Source organism: Molothrus ater, chromosome 3 (assembly GCF_012460135.2).
Source record: "Molothrus ater isolate BHLD 08-10-18 breed brown headed cowbird chromosome 3, BPBGC_Mater_1.1, whole genome shotgun sequence".
Classification (NCBI taxonomy): domain Eukaryota; kingdom Metazoa; phylum Chordata; class Aves; order Passeriformes; family Icteridae; genus Molothrus; species Molothrus ater.
In genome coordinates, this window is record NC_050480.2 from 93,852,332 (window position 1) to 93,872,298 (window position 19,967).

Below are 19,967 nucleotides of genomic sequence, written 5' to 3' on the forward strand. Positions count from 1 at the left end.
GAACAGCAATTCGATGAGTAACACAAAAAACTCATACGGGCAATTCTAAGCTCCATCAGAAAAAAACTTCCCAAAACTTCTTGATACATCAACAACTAAACTGTAAACAGCCAACAAACCAACCAGAAACTCAAAGAACCACTTTGAGCCCTTGTCTTCAGCAGAATAGAGCACACAACTCATATGTTTGTGGGGATATCAGGTCTTGCAGGGCCTTCTACACTGTTCCATGCAAAAGTAGAGCATTGGAACTTGCAGCTCATGAGGACTGACCAGATGAATTCCTTGGCCTTCCTGTCCTGTGAAAGGACTGTGGTGGTGCCTTAGAGCCCCAGGAGTTGCTCACTCCTGTAAGTGAAGCAGAACCTCAGAGGCAGCTCCATCCTGAAATGATAGCATGAAGCAAAAATGACCACCCATTTTCTTCCACAAGTTTTCAATGCCCTGTGTTCAGTGCATGTTTTGTTAAAGTTTGAAAATCACAGTTTTAGAGCAAACCAAGAGACTTTCATCTGCCAACATGCCTTTCAAATCCTTCTCCAAGAGCTGATGAAATGATCTGACATAAAGCAGAGCAGAGGCTGCATTCTTTACAGAGCTTTAAGTGATGCATATTTTACCAACCCATCCATGGGAAAGAGATTCTTGAACAAAATGGCTAAGTGAAAGAAGAGATAATTTTAAAAATATGCTTAAATGGAATTTTAGTTGTGACATGCACCGTGAACATTGCTAATGATTTCAGATATAAGATTGTTCTGCAATTAAGAAGCAACTCAATATACTTTTAAATTGTAGCTCTGAAAACATAATTTATGTTTCTGTTACTTTTATCTTAATTAATCTTCTTGACTTTACAAAAATTTAGATACAGATTCTTTGAAAACTTGCAGCTCCAACACTAATTCAACAGAACAGTTTCTGAGAAACAACTGTTACATCAATAAATATAAATATCTAAATATACGTAAGATTAAGATCCTTCCTATCCAAGATATTTCACCTTTAATTTTAAGTGCTTGAGGCATTAGCGAAAGCTTAAAAGTGTTATTGAAAAAGTGCTGTGACATCTGAGCTATGGTATGCAATTTGTTCACATGCTCAGCAACAAGCAACGTGCTCTGCCCTTCTTTTCTGTCCATAGGAAGAGTTGCTTTTGGATTTCATTTGAGGGTGAGGCAAGTACTTTTGAGATAACGTTTTGCAGTTTCCTGCTGCTCAGTTCTTATTTGCAGGCTCATTAGTGACTGTTTTGCAAGAATAGCTTTCACATTTGAACCGCTTAGTAATGGCAATAAATTTTTGTGGTTTAAGACTAACAAAAGTCAGCTCCAGATACCTGCCGGGAGGTATTATAATTTTTTGTGTACCTCAGCTCAGGATACAGTTGGCTTTTGTTGTTGTAGGGTATGAATTACAGTTTTGCTTCTAAAAATAGGATTCCTTTGTATTTGAACAAAATAGTTCAATAAACCATCCTTGCTGAGATAACAGTATGTTTTTCATGTCAAAACTACAGTGGGACAAAGAAGCCTGCTTTCAAGGGTACCAGCCAAGCCACAGTAATTTAAAATAGCTGAGCATCAAGTCCTTCAGTTTTACTTCCATGTCTTGTCATAAGCAATCAGATGAAGAGAGGGAAGTCTACTGAGTTAGTAGTAAGCCACCACTGGTTTCCCAAAGTGAGGTTCAAGGCTTCTCTGTGTGAGCCCCTGAAATTCAATCAGCTGCAAGGAACTCTGCAGCATAATTAGTGGCAGCTGGGGATTGCATTTGTGCTCCACTCTGGGCAAGCAAACAAACCAACCAACACACAAACCAGCAGCTGAAAACTGCCAGCAGGGGAAAGCAAGTGCATGGCAAGGATTTGAAACTTCCCCAAAGCACTCTTTCTGCCTCCAGCTATTTTCAGTTCAAGAGATTGCCCTAAACTGATGTGGTTTATCTGGGTAGCAACCATCAGTGAGTATTTGTGCCAAGAATGTCTCCTCCTAAGTCATGTTAACTTCTGCATTTGTGGAGAAGGCATTCTGTAGTTCTGCTCTTCAGTGTGTGAAGAACCATCCTGTTCTGTTTGTTGGTGGAGACTGCTTCAAAGCCCATGTAAAGCAACAATAATCAGCAAAAGAGAGCAGGTGCCAAATGTGATAGGAGCATAGACTAGTTTTCTACTAGAACTCTATGGGTTTGAAAGATGCCAGCATCACTCACCTTTCTGGCTCTCTTCCCAGACACAGCCAGGATGGAAGGCAGTCAGTGCCAGAGCCCTGCAGAGCTCAGATCCCTGAGCTGTGGATGACCAAGGAAAGCCAAAGCAAATGCTCTCTGGATGCTGTGATGCACAGAAATCATCTGATAACTGAGAGATCCTTGATAACAGATTTGTCTTCCACAGGAAATGAAAACAAACAACAAAAAAAAAGGGAAGCACATAAGCACATGAAATTGTTGTTCAGGGCTCTAAACCTAGAGTTAGTATCATATGCTTTCTGACCATCCTTACACTGTTTCTCACTAACATTTCAGAAGAGCACAGAAACTAGCAGTCCTTACAGAGGCTCTACTATACTTTGACCAGTCACAATAGGGACTTAAAACCTACAGTGCTGGAGATTCCTTGGTGAAGCTATGTCTTGTTTCTGACATACAAACATGAACAAAATAATGTGGCCCATGAGGATTGTATCAGAATTTCCCAGAATAATGTGTAAACCCAGAATCTAGTGTCAGACAGTATATAACTTTTTCTTTTGAATATGGATCAAGTTTTTTTTCTTAAAATTAGCACAGACATTTTTCTCCTGTAAGAGAAAATATTTCAGAATATCAGTCTTCTGAAAATTGATCAGTCTTCATTTACTCATGACCAATTTGCTTCTGAAAGAGCTCAAAGCATGTGGACGGTTTCTGTTCAAATCAAGAACTAATTTTGCTTGAGATAAAAGTAGCAGTTTAAGGAGGAAAATTTAAAAGGAGCAGTTTAAGGAGGAAACATGGCTGTTTTGATGTATATGTGTCACGTGGACTGCTGAGGCAAATCAGGAACTTGAAAAATGCCTATCTCTTCTGATTGAATCCTTAATCATATATAACGGTGTTATGGTTTAATCCCAACTGGCAACTCAGCCCCACAAAGCCACTCAATTCAATTCCTCCCCCCAGTGGGATGGGGAGAGAATCAGAAGAGTAAAAGTGAGGAAATTTGTGGGTTGAGATAGAGACAGTTTAACAGGTAAAGCGAGAGCTGCACATGCAAGCAAAGCAAACCAAATAATTCATCCACCACTTCCCATGGGCAGGCAGGTGTTCAGCCATCCCCAGGAGAGCACAGCCCCATCATGGGTGTCAGTCACTTGAGAAGATGAATGCCATCACCCCAAATGTCCCCTCTTTCCCTTCTTCCTCCCCCAGCTTTATATACTGAAGGTGACACCATATGGTATGGGATGTGTCCCTTCCCAAGTCCTTGCACACCCCTGTTGCAGACATCTTTTTGTGAAAATCTTTTCTTAGGATTTATTCCCTTCTGAGAAGCTGAGGCCTCAGAAACAGAATGTAAACAATGGTTATCTGCTGCTGTGGAATGCAACAGGTGGATTTTTGATTGGGCCATCTTGAATGTTTACAATTAATGGCCAACCACAGACCAGATGGCTTGGACTCTCTGTCTGAGCCACAGATCTTTGTTATTCATTCTTTTCTATTCTTAGCTAGCCTTCTGAGAGATGAAACCTTTCCTTCTATTTCTTTTTAGTATAGTTATAATGTAATATATATATCATAAAATAATAAATCAAGCCTTCTGAACATGGAGTCAACATTCTCGTCCCTGCCTCATCCAAGAACCCCTGTGGACACTGTCACACACCCCCTGCCTCCTCACTGGTGGGGTGGGGTGAGGAGCAGAAAAGGCCTTGACTCTGTGCAAGTTCTGCTCAGCAGTAAAAGAAACCTCCTTGAGTTATCAGCCCTGTTTCCAGCACAAATCCAAAATACAGCCCCATACCAGCTACTGTGATTACTTCTATCCCAGCCAAAACCAGCACAAATGGGAACAGGAACAGAGGCTATGATGAAAATCATCAGCAATGTCAGAGTCAAAAGTGAAACTTTTGATTTGTTTACTCGAGAGACAAAGTGTGAAGAGCATGGAGGAAGGATGTTGAATAACAAGAGGCTAGAGAAGATGAATGGGTGGATGTTCCTTCACAATATATGTGAAGTACATATGATAAAAAAAAATTTAAAATGAAGAAATGCATGCAAAGTTATGTAGATATACGTAAATTGATTTTCACTGTCTTCTATTAAAGTCAGAAACTTAGAATGCTTTCAGAATAATTTTTATATAAGATAGGAAAAGATGTTAGAAGTCAGTAATTCAGGTCCTAAGCCATCCATTAACTGATAACAATGGAGACATGTTTTCCATTCTCCTCGATCCTTTCTTCCTGAGTGTCTAATGCTGAATCTCGAGAGCTGAATTCAGCATTGCTCTCGAGAAAATGGTGAGAGATTTGGAACTAATTTTTAATGCTGACTAAGACAGTGAACTGCTAATAAAACCAGGAAACCTCAAGCTAGGTTTATGAAGCCATCTTAGTTGAGAGTAGAGTGAATCAGAATTTGATATTATTAATTACCATAAGATATGATATTACAGTAATTTTGGGGCATCTTCAGAGTAAAATTTGCCTTCACTGAGCTATATGAAGATAGCATGCTGGTATTTTCATCAAAACTTCAAGAAAGAGCTACAGGAAAGTGAAACTCTGTGTAGTACTGTCATGGCTATAGTTGGGTCCCATTCACAGGGGCTCTCTGGGTGTATGTGTGTGGGTTTGCATTTAGAAAGAAGAGCTTTTCGTAAATTATTAATTTTTATGTAACCATTTTACTGCTTTTGGTGGAATTAGATTTTTACAAACTGTTTCTTTTTACCCAAGAAATTTTCTGCTTTGTAGAGTTCATGCATTTTTACTTCAAGCTCAGCATAAGAAACCTTTTAAACATGAAAAAAATGAAGTATCTCCAAAACCAGATGACTCTTTTTTTAAAAAAGTCTTCCCTCTCATGTGTTCAACCCATGCTATGACCAACATAAATTAGAAACAATCATAATTCTGTTCCCTTGGCTATATCTTTTGGATACCCTCCAACATAAAATGCATTAGCACAAAAATGTTCTTGTCCTTAATTAATTTATAGCTTAGAGCAGAATACCATAAATAACAGTTGAACTTCAGCTGCAAAGGTTTTAAATCCATGGATGAAATATTTTATTAAAAAATGTAATAAAGCTTAAACAGTTCTAGATGACAAGTAGAACTAATTAGCAATAATCTTAGGAATTTTGGTGGTGGACAACTGAATGTAAAATATTTTTATTTTGTAATATATTTGGGTTCTATTGAATTTACTGTCATTGTGGGAGAGAAAATTAATTTACGTTTTATCCCTACCCTGAACAAATACACTTACTAAACTGAACTTTTTGGTTAGAGTTGTTGGTTTGGTTTCATTTGGTTTTAAATAGCTTAAAACATATTAAGTATGCTGGTATATCTTGTTTTGAAGCATACATGACTGAGGTGTAGAGAATCTGCATGAGATATTATAGCTTTATATGGCAACAGAGGACTGGAAAGGATCTAATGGGTCATCAAATATATTGTTATAATATTGCAGGAATCATGTTTTATATTCCCCTTCATACACTTATCAAGTTCCACTGTGAGTGCATTTAGGAGTTTTGCTGCTTTTTCTCCAGCTGGAAAATTGTTCCCAAATCCCATTGCCTGATGTGAGAACCTGTTTTTGGTTTCTCACATAGGTTGAATTCTGGCCAATCTATGCCATTGGGTTCCACTGCCAACACTGTCATTTAGTTGAAATGGTTCTCCCATCTCCCTGATGTTTGCCTCTGTGATATATTTATACACAGCAACTGGATCCCTTAACAGCCTTTATTTTGCCAAGTTAAACAAGCCAAGCTCTTCATTCTGTCTTCTCATATGATAGGCTCTCCATTACCCTGATCATCCCAGAAGTCCATCTTTGTACCTGGACAAGTCTGAGGTAATGTGCTACAAATGACAAAGTACAACAGTCTTGCATAATAGCACAATAAAAGAAACCATAGCAAACAGAGTAATAATTTCAGGCTTGCAAGGATGTGCTGTGCCAAATATTTAGGAGGTTGAGTAAAGGTTTTGAATCTTCTGAGGGGATCTTCATTAGAAATAATGTGGGTCCCCCTCTGCCTCCCCAAGTTGTTGATTGAAATTGGAGTATGAAAGGTTTTAGGTTTTTAATCAAAAGCTGGGAAATTGATGAAAATTTTTATTTGGTTGAGACCTTCAGCCACCATTGTATGCAGTTCGTTAGATTTCTGACAGTGATAATTGAAGAAATGGGTCTGGTATTTTTAAAGTTCGTTTGGCAAAGTTTTACAATTATTGACTGGGAAAATTCCTATGAATACTGTGTAATATGTGATGAACCTTTCCTGGAGAAGGCACAATTTCATTCACATGTTGCTCTTAAGAAATCTCAGTTACAGAGTTCAGAGGGTTGGAATTACCCTGGAATTGCCTCTGCAGAGTGCTCCTGTTGGTGTGAGCCAATGGAAAGCAGAAGAGAATGTGTGAATTGCAAATTCAGCTCTTCATTACAACTGATCCCACCACCTCCCAGGACCACAGAGAAAAGGATGTTTGGTCAAATCCAGTATCCCCCATGTCTCTTGTGCCATAGCTTCTTGGAAAACTCCAGGAGACTCCTGACTGCCAGCTATTAAAACTGTGACAGCAATCTTTTTTTGGCTGTTTTACTTGTAATCCTCATTGAGTTGATAGTTTAATCAAGTTTCAAGGGGAGCTTCAGAGATAAACTTTTCCCCAGTCATTCTGAACCTGAAATCCCAGTGCATGGCATCAGGACCATTGCAGAACAGGATGTCTCTGTAAGTGTAAAGGAGAGATACTGGGGGAGCATATGTTTTTCTACAGTCCTTCTTTTCTCAGGAATAAACAGGTTGATTTCCATTTTTCTGCCCTGTGGCAAAAGGCAAAAAGAGCTTTTGTAATATACGGTAGGAAAAGGGAAGCACAAATTTAAGCTACTACATGCACATATGAAGATCAATGAAAATGACAAACTTTTAAAACACTTGAACAAGAGCAAAGGAGAATCCCAACTGTGAATACAAGCAGTTAAATAGACAATTAAAGAAATACATGCAGGAGTGGCTGCTTTCTGAGGACTGGGGATGGCAATCCCCTGGGGAACCTGAGGGAGACAGCTGGGGACAGGCCCAGGCCTTGGCATCAGGCATATTCCTGGAGATAGGAGGAGCCCAGGATGGGCTGTGGGCCCAACTTGGTGGCCTCCAGGGTTGGGCTGTGTGTGGCTGTGTGGCAACCCTGGGACTGGGGCTGGTGGCCCCAGGTGGGCTGATGTGGGGTCCTGGGTTCTTGGGGCACTGATAATAAATGGGACTGTAATTCTAACAAACACTTCTGATGAAAACAGTGATAGTCAAAGGGTTGATTTGATGGTGGAAGCCATCATATGGCTCCTGCCCCCGTGGTGGCCTGTGGGTCGTGGCAAAGAGGTGCCCCTTCCTGAATCCCAAAGCCTTGTCCAGTGGTGCTGGTGGGGTGTAGGGTGCTTGACAAAATCAGCTTCATTTTGTGTCCCATTCTGACTAACTGTGCACAGCCAGACCTTCACAGAAGCCCACCAGACTGTCTGCCCAGGACTTGCCCCTTGTTGTGCGATCTCCAGTGTAGCTGCTGGAGCTTGGAGTGAAAAGCAGCTTTGAGAGCTCTTTGCTTTCCCTGGCTTTTCCTTTGAAAGTCCTGGGAATGGTGGCTTGTAGATCAATGGGAATATGGGGACTTTCACTGACCCCTTTCATCAGGGCTTCTTGGCAAACCTGCCAAAGAAAACTTCAGCTTTCTTTCTGCTACGTTTGGTTTCCTGATCCATGCGTCACTGGGGGAGAGAGAACATGTGCATGTGAACGAGGAAAGACGAGAGGCTTTCTCCAAAACTAATCTACAGAGAATCAATAACTTCTCAGTACTCTGCTGAGAGTAACAAACAAAAATTATTCTGTTTAGTGCACATGATAAAATTCTCAACAGTTGGGATGGAAAAGGCAGCCCAAAAAGTTGCGATACCATTGCAGCCCTGCTAGGGTTAAGTTGCTCGGGAAGGACAGTCTGCAACCAAAGCTTTGTCTTTCATTAGCCTAACAGGGGTTTAGGAGCATTTTGATGCACCTGTGTGATGTCTGTGAGTCAAGTATCAGCTGTACCAGTATTCAGCTCAGCAGCAAAATCTCATGGGCTTCTTAATACAACACAATGTTCTATAATGGGGAATATTTTAAGTTCTGCAGTGATATTCACCTTGACTCTTTCTTTTGATCACTATTTACTGTGTCATCACTTAATTAAAATGAAGAAGACGTGTATACACATGAATATTATCCTGATATATTTTAATGTTTAATGGAAAAAAAGCTTATCCAAAGAGTGTACTGTGTCTACCTTATCCTGCTGCTTGGTCAAGAATTAGAGGATGGAAATTACTTAAGTCCTATCTGTGTTCGAGGATGTCTCTTCTTGGGAAGATATAGGTGCTATTACTACACTTGTAAAATTACTTTAAAACAATAAATAAAGGAAAGAAAGTACACTTAAGGGCCTATTTTTAAACAATGTCTTCAGTGAACAAGGTTTCTGCAAATCATGAATAATGCCACTTTTGTTTGCTTACAGAACATCAGACTTCAATCTCATTTAGGCTGATGAAAATCCAAAGTAACCTCTTTAAACTCAGAAGAGTAAAGGCAAATGAGGCCAGAATTTGACCCACTAAGCCTTGGTCCACCCTTTTTGTATCTTAATAATTAGTATGTGCTTGTTGACAGCAAACTCTTCTTTGCTTCTTACATTGTGTGAATTGCATTGCAAATTCAGCTCTTCATTACAAAAACATGACTAATTTTCTTTTTCTTTAGGTCTAGATACTTTTAAAGACAGTAGTCTTGATCCTTCCTCCATTCAAATTAATGAAAAAAACTCTCACTGAATTATTTTAAAGGACAAACCTTTCACAGGCCAAAGAATTAATTACTGTAAATCCCATGTGTCTCATACAAGTTATCTCTTTTCTGCTTCTTGTGGATTGTCATGAGAAATGTGATTCAGGGCTTGTGGTATAACAATGTGATAACCTGAATTCTTGCACATGTAGGAAATGCTTTCTGCTATTCATAAATAAATAAATAGGTAATTGCTCAATCTTTTCCAAGAAGTAGCTGCTGCTCAAGATTGAAGCTCGCTCCTCAAATTTTCTAGAAAATGAAAATACTTATCTGTAAAATAACCTTCCTTTAAATCTAAGTTTTTCTTAATATGTATGCACCAATTACAGCTGGTTAAGATTTCATTACTGTATCTCTCCTTATATTGCCCATAATCCAATAGATCTTGTTCTTTTCACTTAGAGCAAAGGAAAAAACATACAAATACCAAGTTGATACTTACTATTTTGCAAGAACTCACATACAGTTTGTTAAGAAATAATTGGCAAATGGGTCATACACTGCTCTGACTGCTACTAACTTAGTGCAGTAGTTCTTCTTTGTCCCTTGAATGGTAACATTCCTTGTATGACTATACTGTTATTAGAACTATATAAATTATTTAAATAACAGTCATTTTGTAGAGTTGAACAAAATTGTTACTGTTTTATTTAAAAAGATCATAGCCCCCCAGAACACCATGATTTCCTTGCCCAGGAAAGACCTCCATGGTCTCACAGCCCTCAGAATCTCTGTGAGCCCTGCCACTGATCCTGCCTGGATTCAGCACTGCTCAGACCCACTGGCTCTGGTGTTTCCATGCCAGCTGTGTCTGGAGTGTATTTGACCTGCAGAACTTTGTCTGTGCCATAACCATGCTGCTCAGTCAGGAGGGTCAGGGCAGAATTCAGGGAGTCCACCATTCTGTTTGTTTAGGCAACCCAACCAAATGCATGAATGTGCTTTTATCAACACAAGACCCTGCCTTTGTCCAGCGCGATGGCTCTGATCCCCATAGGCCCTGCAACATCCCCAGCTGTCCTGGAGCAGAGCTCCTGGTTCCCTGCACATCTTCTGTACCTCCACAGCATTTGGAGTGGTTGCCATGTCCCCAACCTTCCTTTGTTTTGTGGGCTGTGAGAGAAACCATGTCTTGCTGTGCTGCAGGTTGGCAGCTCAGCCAGCTGAGCAGGCAGGACTCTGCAGGCTGCCTGCAGGGCCACTGATACTCTGCTGTGCTGTCACCACGTTGTGTCACTGCCCTGCACATACTCTGCTGAACTGCTCTGCTCAGTGAGGAACCCAGCACACCACCTGCCAGCTTTTCCCTTCCCTCCTTATGGCTCCTTTTTGGGATGGAGGGGTTTTTTGGTGCTGATTGCCGAATTACAGCAGAAAGCTGTGACTTGTGGCATGGCTCTTTGGAGGCAAATGGAGTGTGAGGTGTCACCACCCAGTTGCTGTACTGTATCATACCTGCAAATCCTCCTGGATTCTTCAGGCCACTGTGCACTGTCACAGCTTTGGAAACACAAGATAAAGTCAACAGGAGTCTCTAATAAAAAGTATTAGTATTTTCAAGGCACTTAAGGTCTGGAAACCTCTGTTTTCTAGCTGGCCTGCTGGCTGGCTGGCAGACAAGCAGAATGTGCTCCTTCTCTCTTTGTCCTGGCTTGTGGCCCCTGAGCCTTATCTCTTCTCCAGGGAGCAGCAGGGACCCCAGTCAGCCTCAGGTGGGAGCAGCAGAGATGGCACAGGGACACCTCTACCCTCGACTCCCTCCTCCCCACTCCGGACCTAGATTCTAGTGGAGCCCCTGCCCTGGGAGCATCCCTGACACAGGTATTCCTGCACAGCATGGGCTGTTCTGCTGACACAGCTCCCAGCTGGAGCCACACACCTAAATAAATAACACTCAGCAATGTTGCAATAGCATGACTGGAAAGCAATACCTGAGCTTTCTGCAGATGTCAGCTCCAGGAGGCAACCAAAATTACTTATTTCAAACCAAGAACATGTGAACAAGAAAACCAAGAGTTTTTCAAAGGCTTATCTGAATTGTAGAGCTGTTAAAGCCCTTGGGGACTGTTGACAATTCCCAATGACATCCTCAATGAGCATTATTTTCTCTGAAATTTTTTAGCACAATGAGTTAAAAATAAGCATCCTGAGTTAAGGACTTAGTGTAACAAGGAACTCTGCAGCAGGCCCCATGGAATCCTATGACCATGTGACATGTCTTACAATATTCATCTTGGACTTTTCCTGTCTTTTAAAAGCCCCATTGGTAGTATCACATTGGTTATACAGCATTCTTTACTTCCAGTTTTAAAGTTCCTCACGGTGCTAGAACATACTTTGGAGCTGTGAACGCAGCTCAGAAACTGGAAGGCAAACACTAAATTATTTTATAAAAATTTCACTGCTTTAAGCCCAATATCATATCATATTTTTAAATCTCTGAGTCATTTGGAAAGCTTGGGACTGTCTGTATTAATTATGGCCCCAGAAGATCTATCCCAACAGTCAGAAAGCAACTCCATTTGTAGTCAAGGATTGCAAACACAATCTTCCTGGAACTGAAAGTTGCACATTGTGCAATTTTTATGACTTGTATGGCTTTTCTATTTTTAGTTGTTTCAAACCTGCAATACATCATCTAATCCTCCTTAAACTGTCATCCATAATGCTAATTGACACTAACTTGGCATAAGCAATTTGCTTTCTTAAATTTATACAGTTACTGTTTTATCTAACAATGTTAAACAAACAAAACTTTATTTTTCTCTGATATAAAATTGATGTGAGTACAAACTGGTAACGATATGTTTCTAGTTATGGACTTCAAAACAATTAACAAAAAAAAAATACTCCCCCCCGAGTATTTTCTTTCTTCTTTTAAAAATATGCATGTGTTATAAAGTCCAACAACTGTTCCATTATTTCAGCAAGCCATTTATTTAATATTTGCCTGTATAGACATTTGGAAAAGTTTCTCTGAGGTTTGAGAAAGACTAATATAATGGCACTTCTCAGCTTTTTTGAATACACAATGCGAAGAACAATTTTCAGGGTTTTTTTCTAGAAATGCATCTTGAAGATGTAAGAGATGAGTCAGTGGCAAGTATTTACATAGAGCTCCCCAGCCTTGTTCTTGCTTATTTAAATAGTTGTTTGGCTACCTGCAAAAATCCTTTGCAAGACCTTGTGTCACACCCTGGCTGAGCAGAGGACAGGGGGCTTGCCACACCAGTTCATGACTTTTGTACATTCCTAAATGTTGGGTTCTGCCAGTATTTTTATTTTCTAGGCTTTCCTGTCCCTTTGATTGTAATCCTTTGTCATTGACAGGTATGCTTATCTAACAAGTCCAAGGTTTGTCAAATCCTTGGTGTTTGCTGCTTCCCCAGGGTGAATTATAGTGCCTGGAAATCCAGGGGTGCAGCCAAGTCATCCCACAACACTGGGATGTGCTGCTGAGCACTTTTCCATGCAGGCTTTTGGTTTTTCTTGATGGCAAAAAGTAATAACAGTACCAGTAAGTACAGTCAGAATAAAGATATTTTTTGCAAGCATGACAGCCACCTTAGGCTGAGCTCGTGGCCATCTGCCAGCTGTACAGAGCTTCTCTAAACTCTCTGGCCATTTCATAGCAGGGTGGTTTTGCAGGCCTAGAAGTCACTGACAAACTGCTGATTGATTTTTTCTTTTTTTTTTTTTTAATTTATGTTGGGGTTTTTTTGCAGTCAATGATGTTGTTCAGGATGAATTCAAAAGATGGATACCATGTTTCTGAATTTACCATGTTTCTGAATTTACTTTGCTTAAATGAGTTGCACTGTTTAATATAGGGGCATAGGGTGTATGTATTCCTCAAATTCCATTTCATTGAGCAGAGTCTTTCAGGTTTAAAGGTATAAAATATTCTTAATTAGTAAATGTAAGGAAATATTTATTCAAGATGGGGACTTAATTCTAACTTTTCTGAAAGCCTTGGGAAATATTTTCAGTATATATACAGTGGAGGCTCAGCTGTTTAGTTTGAGCTTGCTTTTTTGGCACAGCTGTGCTTAGCAGTTGGCTATTGGATGCTCTGGAGAGCTGCCCTTTAACTTTCCTCTGGGCAGGTCTGAAAAAAACCCTCTTACCTCTGAAATTCATGCAGTCTGTGTGTGGACAAATGCAGATAAGGAAAAGCTCTCATCTGTGGTCTCTGTAGTGAATAGTACCACAGCAAGCAGTGGCAGTAAGAGCCCACTCAGACACTCTCACCAGGCATATAAAACTGAGTGAGGTTTATTCTCACTGGAAGTAAAACAGTAAAAGAAATGTGAAATGTAAAACACTAAATGAAATCTTGTTTCTTAAGATAACTAAGTATAGCACCTTGAATATGACAAGAGGTGGATTTGCTTCCTCAAAGGAGGAAAACTGGCTAATCTCCCCTTTCCCAGCCACAGCTTGGTCCAGCTTGGTCACAGCAGAGCCAAGACATGGCAGAGCTGCCAGCAGCAGCAGCACCTGGCCCTGGGTCCACCACACAGGAGAAGCAGCTCCAAGTAATTTCTCAGTCACCTAAACTTCCTTGAAGGCAGATGAAAAATATTTAGGAAACAAATAAGGAATGCTGAGACGTTACATAACTGCAGGGTCAGACAGCTTTTCACTAAATAAAGAAAACCAGTAATGTACTTATGTCTGCTGCTTTCTTACCTGACCTACCAATAATATGCCATCTGTATGCAATACCTCTCTCTCTCTCTCTTTTTTCTTTTTGGATGGTGACCAAAATTTTGTGAAATGTCAAATCAGGCTTGAAAATTTGTATTCCAAGACCCAGTGATGCCTTAATATTTAGAGACATCCCACCAATTCCCTTCAGCAACAGAGATCTCCTCTTCTTTTCTGTCATTCAGTTCCTCATATGAAATAGGAGCTTGAAAATTTTATGATTAATTTTTTTCAGATTTTTTCATTAATAAAAATTAGTTTCTTCTTTCACCTTCCCTAACTGGAAGAAACCAAACATTGATCCATTTTTATTGCTCTTTCCTTAATTAGTTGTTTTGTACAATTACAGCCAAATTCTCCCCACTCTTCCTCCCAAGAAAAGAGTTTAGCATGAGAGGTTGTAGCTGGAGTACCAAATGAGCTCATTTCCAAGTTAGGAGCTCAGTAAGGGTCACCTATTGACTCTTTTCACCTATTTCTTCACAGTATTTTTAGAAATACTGTGTTCTCTGCCCCTCTCAGGCAGAAGTGTGCCTGAAGCAGAGGTCTGATGCATTGTAGAAAACCCATCCCAACAGCACAAGCCACTCCGGTTTGTGACTTCATTAATACAAAGTTGGCAGGGTTGGTTATAGCAGGGACTGTGAGGGGCAGACAGTCCCACAGCCTCTGCCATGTCCTAACACTTGCCACCAAGTGTGGCACTGTGTCAGATGCTGATAACGAGGCGCCAAAGACCTGCTATTGCCTCCCCACCCATCAGCAAAATCGGCCTTTGTGATGATGCATTTCTGGATCCAGCCCCAGTTTATCAGTCCGTTCACTGATGTGCCCAAATTAAGGGTGCAGCCTCTTTAGAGAGATTGGGGCTGACTCAGAGGGGCAAAACTGAGACTTCCAGCCATGAACTCTCACAGGGCAACAGGAACAATACCACCCTCTACCCAGCACCTTTTACCGTGGGGAGATAATCAGGGGATGCTTTCCCTGATAAATAGGAGCCATGGTGGGCTTTAGCAGTGGTCACTGGAACTGCCTGACTGAGGGGGAGGAGGATGGACCTGCAGTCCTAACATGGCCTCAGAGAGCTCAGACTCCATTTCAAAGACACTGCAGATTATGCATGGAACCTAAACCTCTACCTAAATCGCACAAGTGAAATACTTAAAGCTAAACATGATGAATTTATACCAGTGCAGACAACTTTAACATCATGTAGGCTTGTAAAACACCCACTCCATTTGTTGGATCTCTTTTTAATATCTTTCCATGGCTCTGAACTGAAATTACTTTCTAAGAAAAGCAACTGAGCAGCTATCCTTCCTAGTTAAAAAAAAGAAAAAGAAAATTAAACCCTTTTAATGAAGTTAAGAAAGGTAGGGTGTTTGGCTAGTTGCAACAAGACAAACACAATTAGCTTATATTTTATCCCTGATGAAATTGGATTTTAAGATGTCACAGACATTAAAGAATCTGGCAACAGGTAATCCTAGTAATGCTGATGCAAGACCAAGCCTATGCAGAAATATTTATTTGCTTCTTCCTTCTCCTTTCCTTCCTTACTCAAAGTAACTATGCTGTATTTCAGTTTAGCCTGAGTTTTTGCTCTGAATTAAAAGGCCAGGTGAAGATTTAAGCAGATTAACATTAAAAGGCTGTTAAAAAAACCCATCAAAACCAGCTCAACCTGTACATGCAGGATAACTCTTTAACTTCATTCTTTTCAAGTGAAGAAATTGTTGTATAGGGATTTTGAAACCATGACATTAGAAGAGGCATGCAAATATTGTTTCTAAAAATGAAAACTATTAAAGGGGCTGAGGCCATTCTCAATGCCAGGTGAGGCATCTGCAGATTTTTGTGCTGCTCCCTGTCAGCACTGTGAGACATTGGTATTATTTAAATCATTTAGGCTGACATTTACTTCTTTACTTTCTTTGCCACAAGTTCTGAAGTCAGTGGAAAGCCTGCAGGATTACAGGGAAATGATGACAGTCACTGGCTGGCACTGCCAGGAATGAAGTAAGACTCTCCTTTCCTTTTACCTCTTTGCAAACAGTAATGACAAGTGAAGGCCAGGGCTTTGAATAATGCAAGGACCACTCTGGAGCCTCACAGTGCCAGTCCCCTTATCAGTGACACAAAGAGCTCCAAGTTTGTGCCACCAAGCCCAGCAAAAGCCAGGATAAGGCTGGTGTGAAGTGAGGATGTTGAACAACCTCTCTCTGTGCTTCAGCTTCTCTGTCTCTTCCTGACTCCTGCTGAACCTCTCTATCACCAAAATATCCCTCAGTAGCAACTTAGAAATATGCCTCTAGAATAAGTACTAGAGTTCTGTGTGCCTTGATCTAACTTGAAAAATTCGGGTTTTTTTTTTCTGTTTTCCCACCACCCACTGCTTATTTTCTCTCTCCAGACTGTGTATTTATGGTGAGTTGCACTTTCCCTTAGCACGGCTGATTAGTTTTCCATTTCCTTTGTTTGTAAAGGCTGTGGAAAGGAGAGGTTGTAAATTAAAACAGTGAGGGGGCATGAGCACAGATACTGGAAGGTGAATGAGTGTACTCTTGCTAAACTCTTGCAGTGCTCCTTGGCACACCTGTGGCCAGGCCACTTAACACCCTCCCATCCCATCTGAGAGCGCGTTTCAGGAGTCAGCATGGGCTAGGAGCAATTCCCAGTGGGCACTGTGGATGCAGCCAACATGTTATGGATGCTAAGAGGGCTTAAGAGCCTGAAGTATTTTCCAGGACAGCTGGCCTCACAGTCAGAGAGGAGTCCTGGGCATAGTTAATCTGCAGAATACATGTAGCCAGAGAATTTTTTTTTCCCAATGGGAAAAATATTGTTGTAAAACCACCAAAATTGATAGTGAAACCCATGGGCAGGTTTAGTAGCAGAGACTATTTTTAACTCCTTATTTTGAAACCAATTAAACTTCGCAGAGGAGGAAGCTTTTGGGAGGTGGAAGGCAGCCCAGTCTAATGGAGGGGGTTAAATTCACATCTCACCAGATGACAAGGCATTCATGTGCAAGCTGGTACTCTGTGTCTATCAACAACTGAAACTTCCTACAAAGGAGTCACTGACAGAGATTTGGAACTTGCTCCCTGCTTTGGTTGACAGTTGAAATTTGAGATGCTGCAGATGGCTTTTTTTACACTGTTGTCTCTTGGAGACTATATTTGTAGATTATACAGGTCCTCTGTCTAATTTTTTTTCTTCTGCCGTAAAATCTGTATTGGTATCTACATTGTGATTAATTTTTGCATTTTTTTAAAGCAAAAGAAAGATAAATTAGTCACATGTAAAATGTAGCTATAGTTTACAGTTGCAAAATCAGAGCTGTGCAAATTATGGCTACTGAAAAGAAGACAGATTCAAGATCCACATCAGGTCAGAAGGATGCAAAATGTTTACCTCTTCCCAAAGCTTAGAGTTTGCTTTTGGGGCATTAATCTTTCTGTCTCATCTCACACTTGTTAAAAATGCAAGTTAATTTTGAAATAAAAAGTAATTTCAAAGTGAAAAGTTGAAATTTATCTTGTAGAAAGCTAAGGGCTTCCTCATTTCCTAATTGTATTTGCCATTTGTCCTATGGTTCATCCCTAGGTTGAAGCAGGCTTACAAGGCTCAGGGAATGACTTTAGTTTCCATGCTGTATTCCCTCAGTGATATTTCATTTTTAGGTATTTTGGTTGGTCATAGTGAGGATACAAACAAGGCAAGACCTGTGATGATTTTCAACCTGCTCCTGTGTACTGCTGCTTTCAGCAGTTTTCTACCACCTTGGCAGGAGACTGTGCACTGTTATAGGAGCAGTGATCTTTAGAAACCACTTACTAGAGACACTAGAGTGTTGTTCCTATGTCCACAGTGTATTTCACCTTTTGGGTTATTAGCTTGGTTCTGTGCTGCCAACAGAAAGAAATGACCAGAGCTTACCTAACACCAGAGATTTCCCAGCTGCAGGAGTGAAAAACCTTTGGTAGGCCAGCTAATCTGCATCACCTCTCTTACCATTCTCCAGGCACGTTCTGGCTGTCAGGTGATAAAACAAATGTTTAGGAGGTTTGGACTGGAACTAATGGTGACACTGCTAGCGTTGTCTTCATGTGAAGTTCACAGTTTGATTTGAAAATGGGTTAACTCAAAAGAGCAGAGAGTTGTAAAACAGTATGTGACAAGTCATGACAAGGCACAGCACTCCGAGAGTGGCTGTGTCTCAAGACAGGCTGCATCAGCTGGGGGCAAGGCTCCAGAAAGCAGCAGCATTACTTTCCTCCAAAGATTCATTTCCTTCAAATCAGAGGCATTCCTGGGCATGGGACACCCCAGTGTGCTGGGAAGAGGGATGATTTGCCCACCTCTCCCAGCTCAGCTGAAATGGGCTAGAAAGGCTGCACTGCAGGCCCTTGGCACTGCTGCCACCCTCCTTGCTCCTGGCTAGTCCCTTTCAGCCACATGGCCACTCCAGAGAATAAATGTCTCAGCCCTCATCAGACCCTGTGGCATGTTTGTCTAGTGGTGTCAGCTACTTGAACTGTCTCCTCTGTGACTCCTGTTTGTGCTTTCTGGCAGCTGGGAAGCACAGTAATCAAAACATGGGTAGGGTGATATATAAAAGTTTATTTTTTTGACTCAATTATGATCTAATAGCTTATCATTCCTCATGCCTCATGCATCCAAGATGTTTTTCCAGATGAAGCCTGGGAAACATGAATCTTTGTGAAACAAGTCTATGTTACTCCTTAGTTGGTCAGCATGCATTACTCATGTAAAAATATTCCAGATGAAACCACAAGTTTTCCTGAAAATGACAAAATTAATGGAATTATACCAGCACAAACTCTGTTCTTTGTAAATCTGTGCCATAATTTAGCTAGAGAAGAGTTTACCTTGGAATTATGAAAATGGAGTTAAAGTGGTATAAATCTGCCTTGGTGATGACTGTTTCCTCTTTTAATTTTGTGAAATCCTTTTCTGCTTTCATGCTGATTATACTTATTTAGAAAGATAACTCGATATGGAATTTTCAGAAATCTATTTTCTTCCTGAGAGTACATTTATGCTTATTCCTCTTTTTTTTCTTTTCCAAGCAAAGGAACTATTTTTGATATATTCCTTGGTGAACACAGTCCATGTGTTACTATGCGCCGCTGTTACAAGAATCAATTTTAAAATAAAAAAATAAGTCTTTGATAAAGCAAAAAGGCTTTGTTGATTCTCATGCTGCACCTCAGCAAGCATGTCTGCTATAACCTTGCTACTTTTCTACACTACTTGCAAACAGCAAACCCCACTATGGCAGCAGTGTCAACAGGATGAAGCAAATATTTATTCTTCAGTGCATGAGGCTCAGCACTGGGTGCTGTTCCTCCTAACACCTGTATGACTGACACTTTTCCAGGGCAGCAAGCAGACCAGGTGAAAGGATGAAAGCAGCAATGGTTTACATAGCTAGAGTAGCCACAGGCCCTCTCCTAGTCTGTACAGGAATTAGAGCCCTGTGGTTTGGTTATTCAAGCTGTTCACTAAATAGAGAATTGTCCTGATTCAAAGAGTATCCATAGCTCCGTGCCAAGAGTCCAACAAGAAGGGCAAGCAGCAAACATGTGCTCTCACAAAAGCACATTGGCAAAGTATAACACTGTCAAAAGGAACAAAGACCTTTTCTTTTTGCTCAAATCATGATGCATATGAGGACAAGAGACTGGGGTTAGACAGCACAACAGATTAGTACTTTAGGCTTAAAAATTTAGAAATTCAGGAAACTCCAGGATGACTAAGGTCAGATATTTTTTCTGTTCTTCATTGTATTAGTCATTAGGTTTATTGCTCTCCTCTGACCATCATGACTGATACAAACACAGGAGTCATCTGCAAAAGCAAAAGCAAGAATGAGGTCTGCATTCCCCTGGCCTAGTTCATTCACAGTCCAGAGTCTGTCACATCCAGAGCTGCTCCACACAGCATTAGAGTCCAACTGCACAGCATTGCTCATTCAGTGCAGCCACAGCTCCTACTGGGCCTATCACAACCTCTTGGGAATGTGACTCCTTTTAATCTCTTCCAGCCAGACAAAATAATGAACATCTGCAGAGCCCAGGAAAATGACCTAGAATAACCAATATGAAAA

General features: G+C 40.7%; 1 protein-coding gene across 3 annotated transcripts in view; it reads left to right on the top strand.

The window, feature by feature from the left end:
* FILIP1 (filamin A interacting protein 1) overlaps positions 1–19,967 on the top strand; it is a 102,139-nt gene that overhangs the window by 17,521 nt on the left and 64,651 nt on the right. The window contains exon 2 of one of the 3 annotated variants that reach the window (XM_036380981.2): positions 10,802–10,939. The exons of 1 other annotated variant lie outside the window; for it this stretch is intronic. The gene's annotated coding sequence lies outside the window, so the exon portion shown is untranslated. Of the gene's footprint in view, positions 1–10,801; positions 10,940–19,967 lie in introns of those variants that run through there. One more of the 3 variants, XM_036380983.2, reaches the window with a different exon arrangement.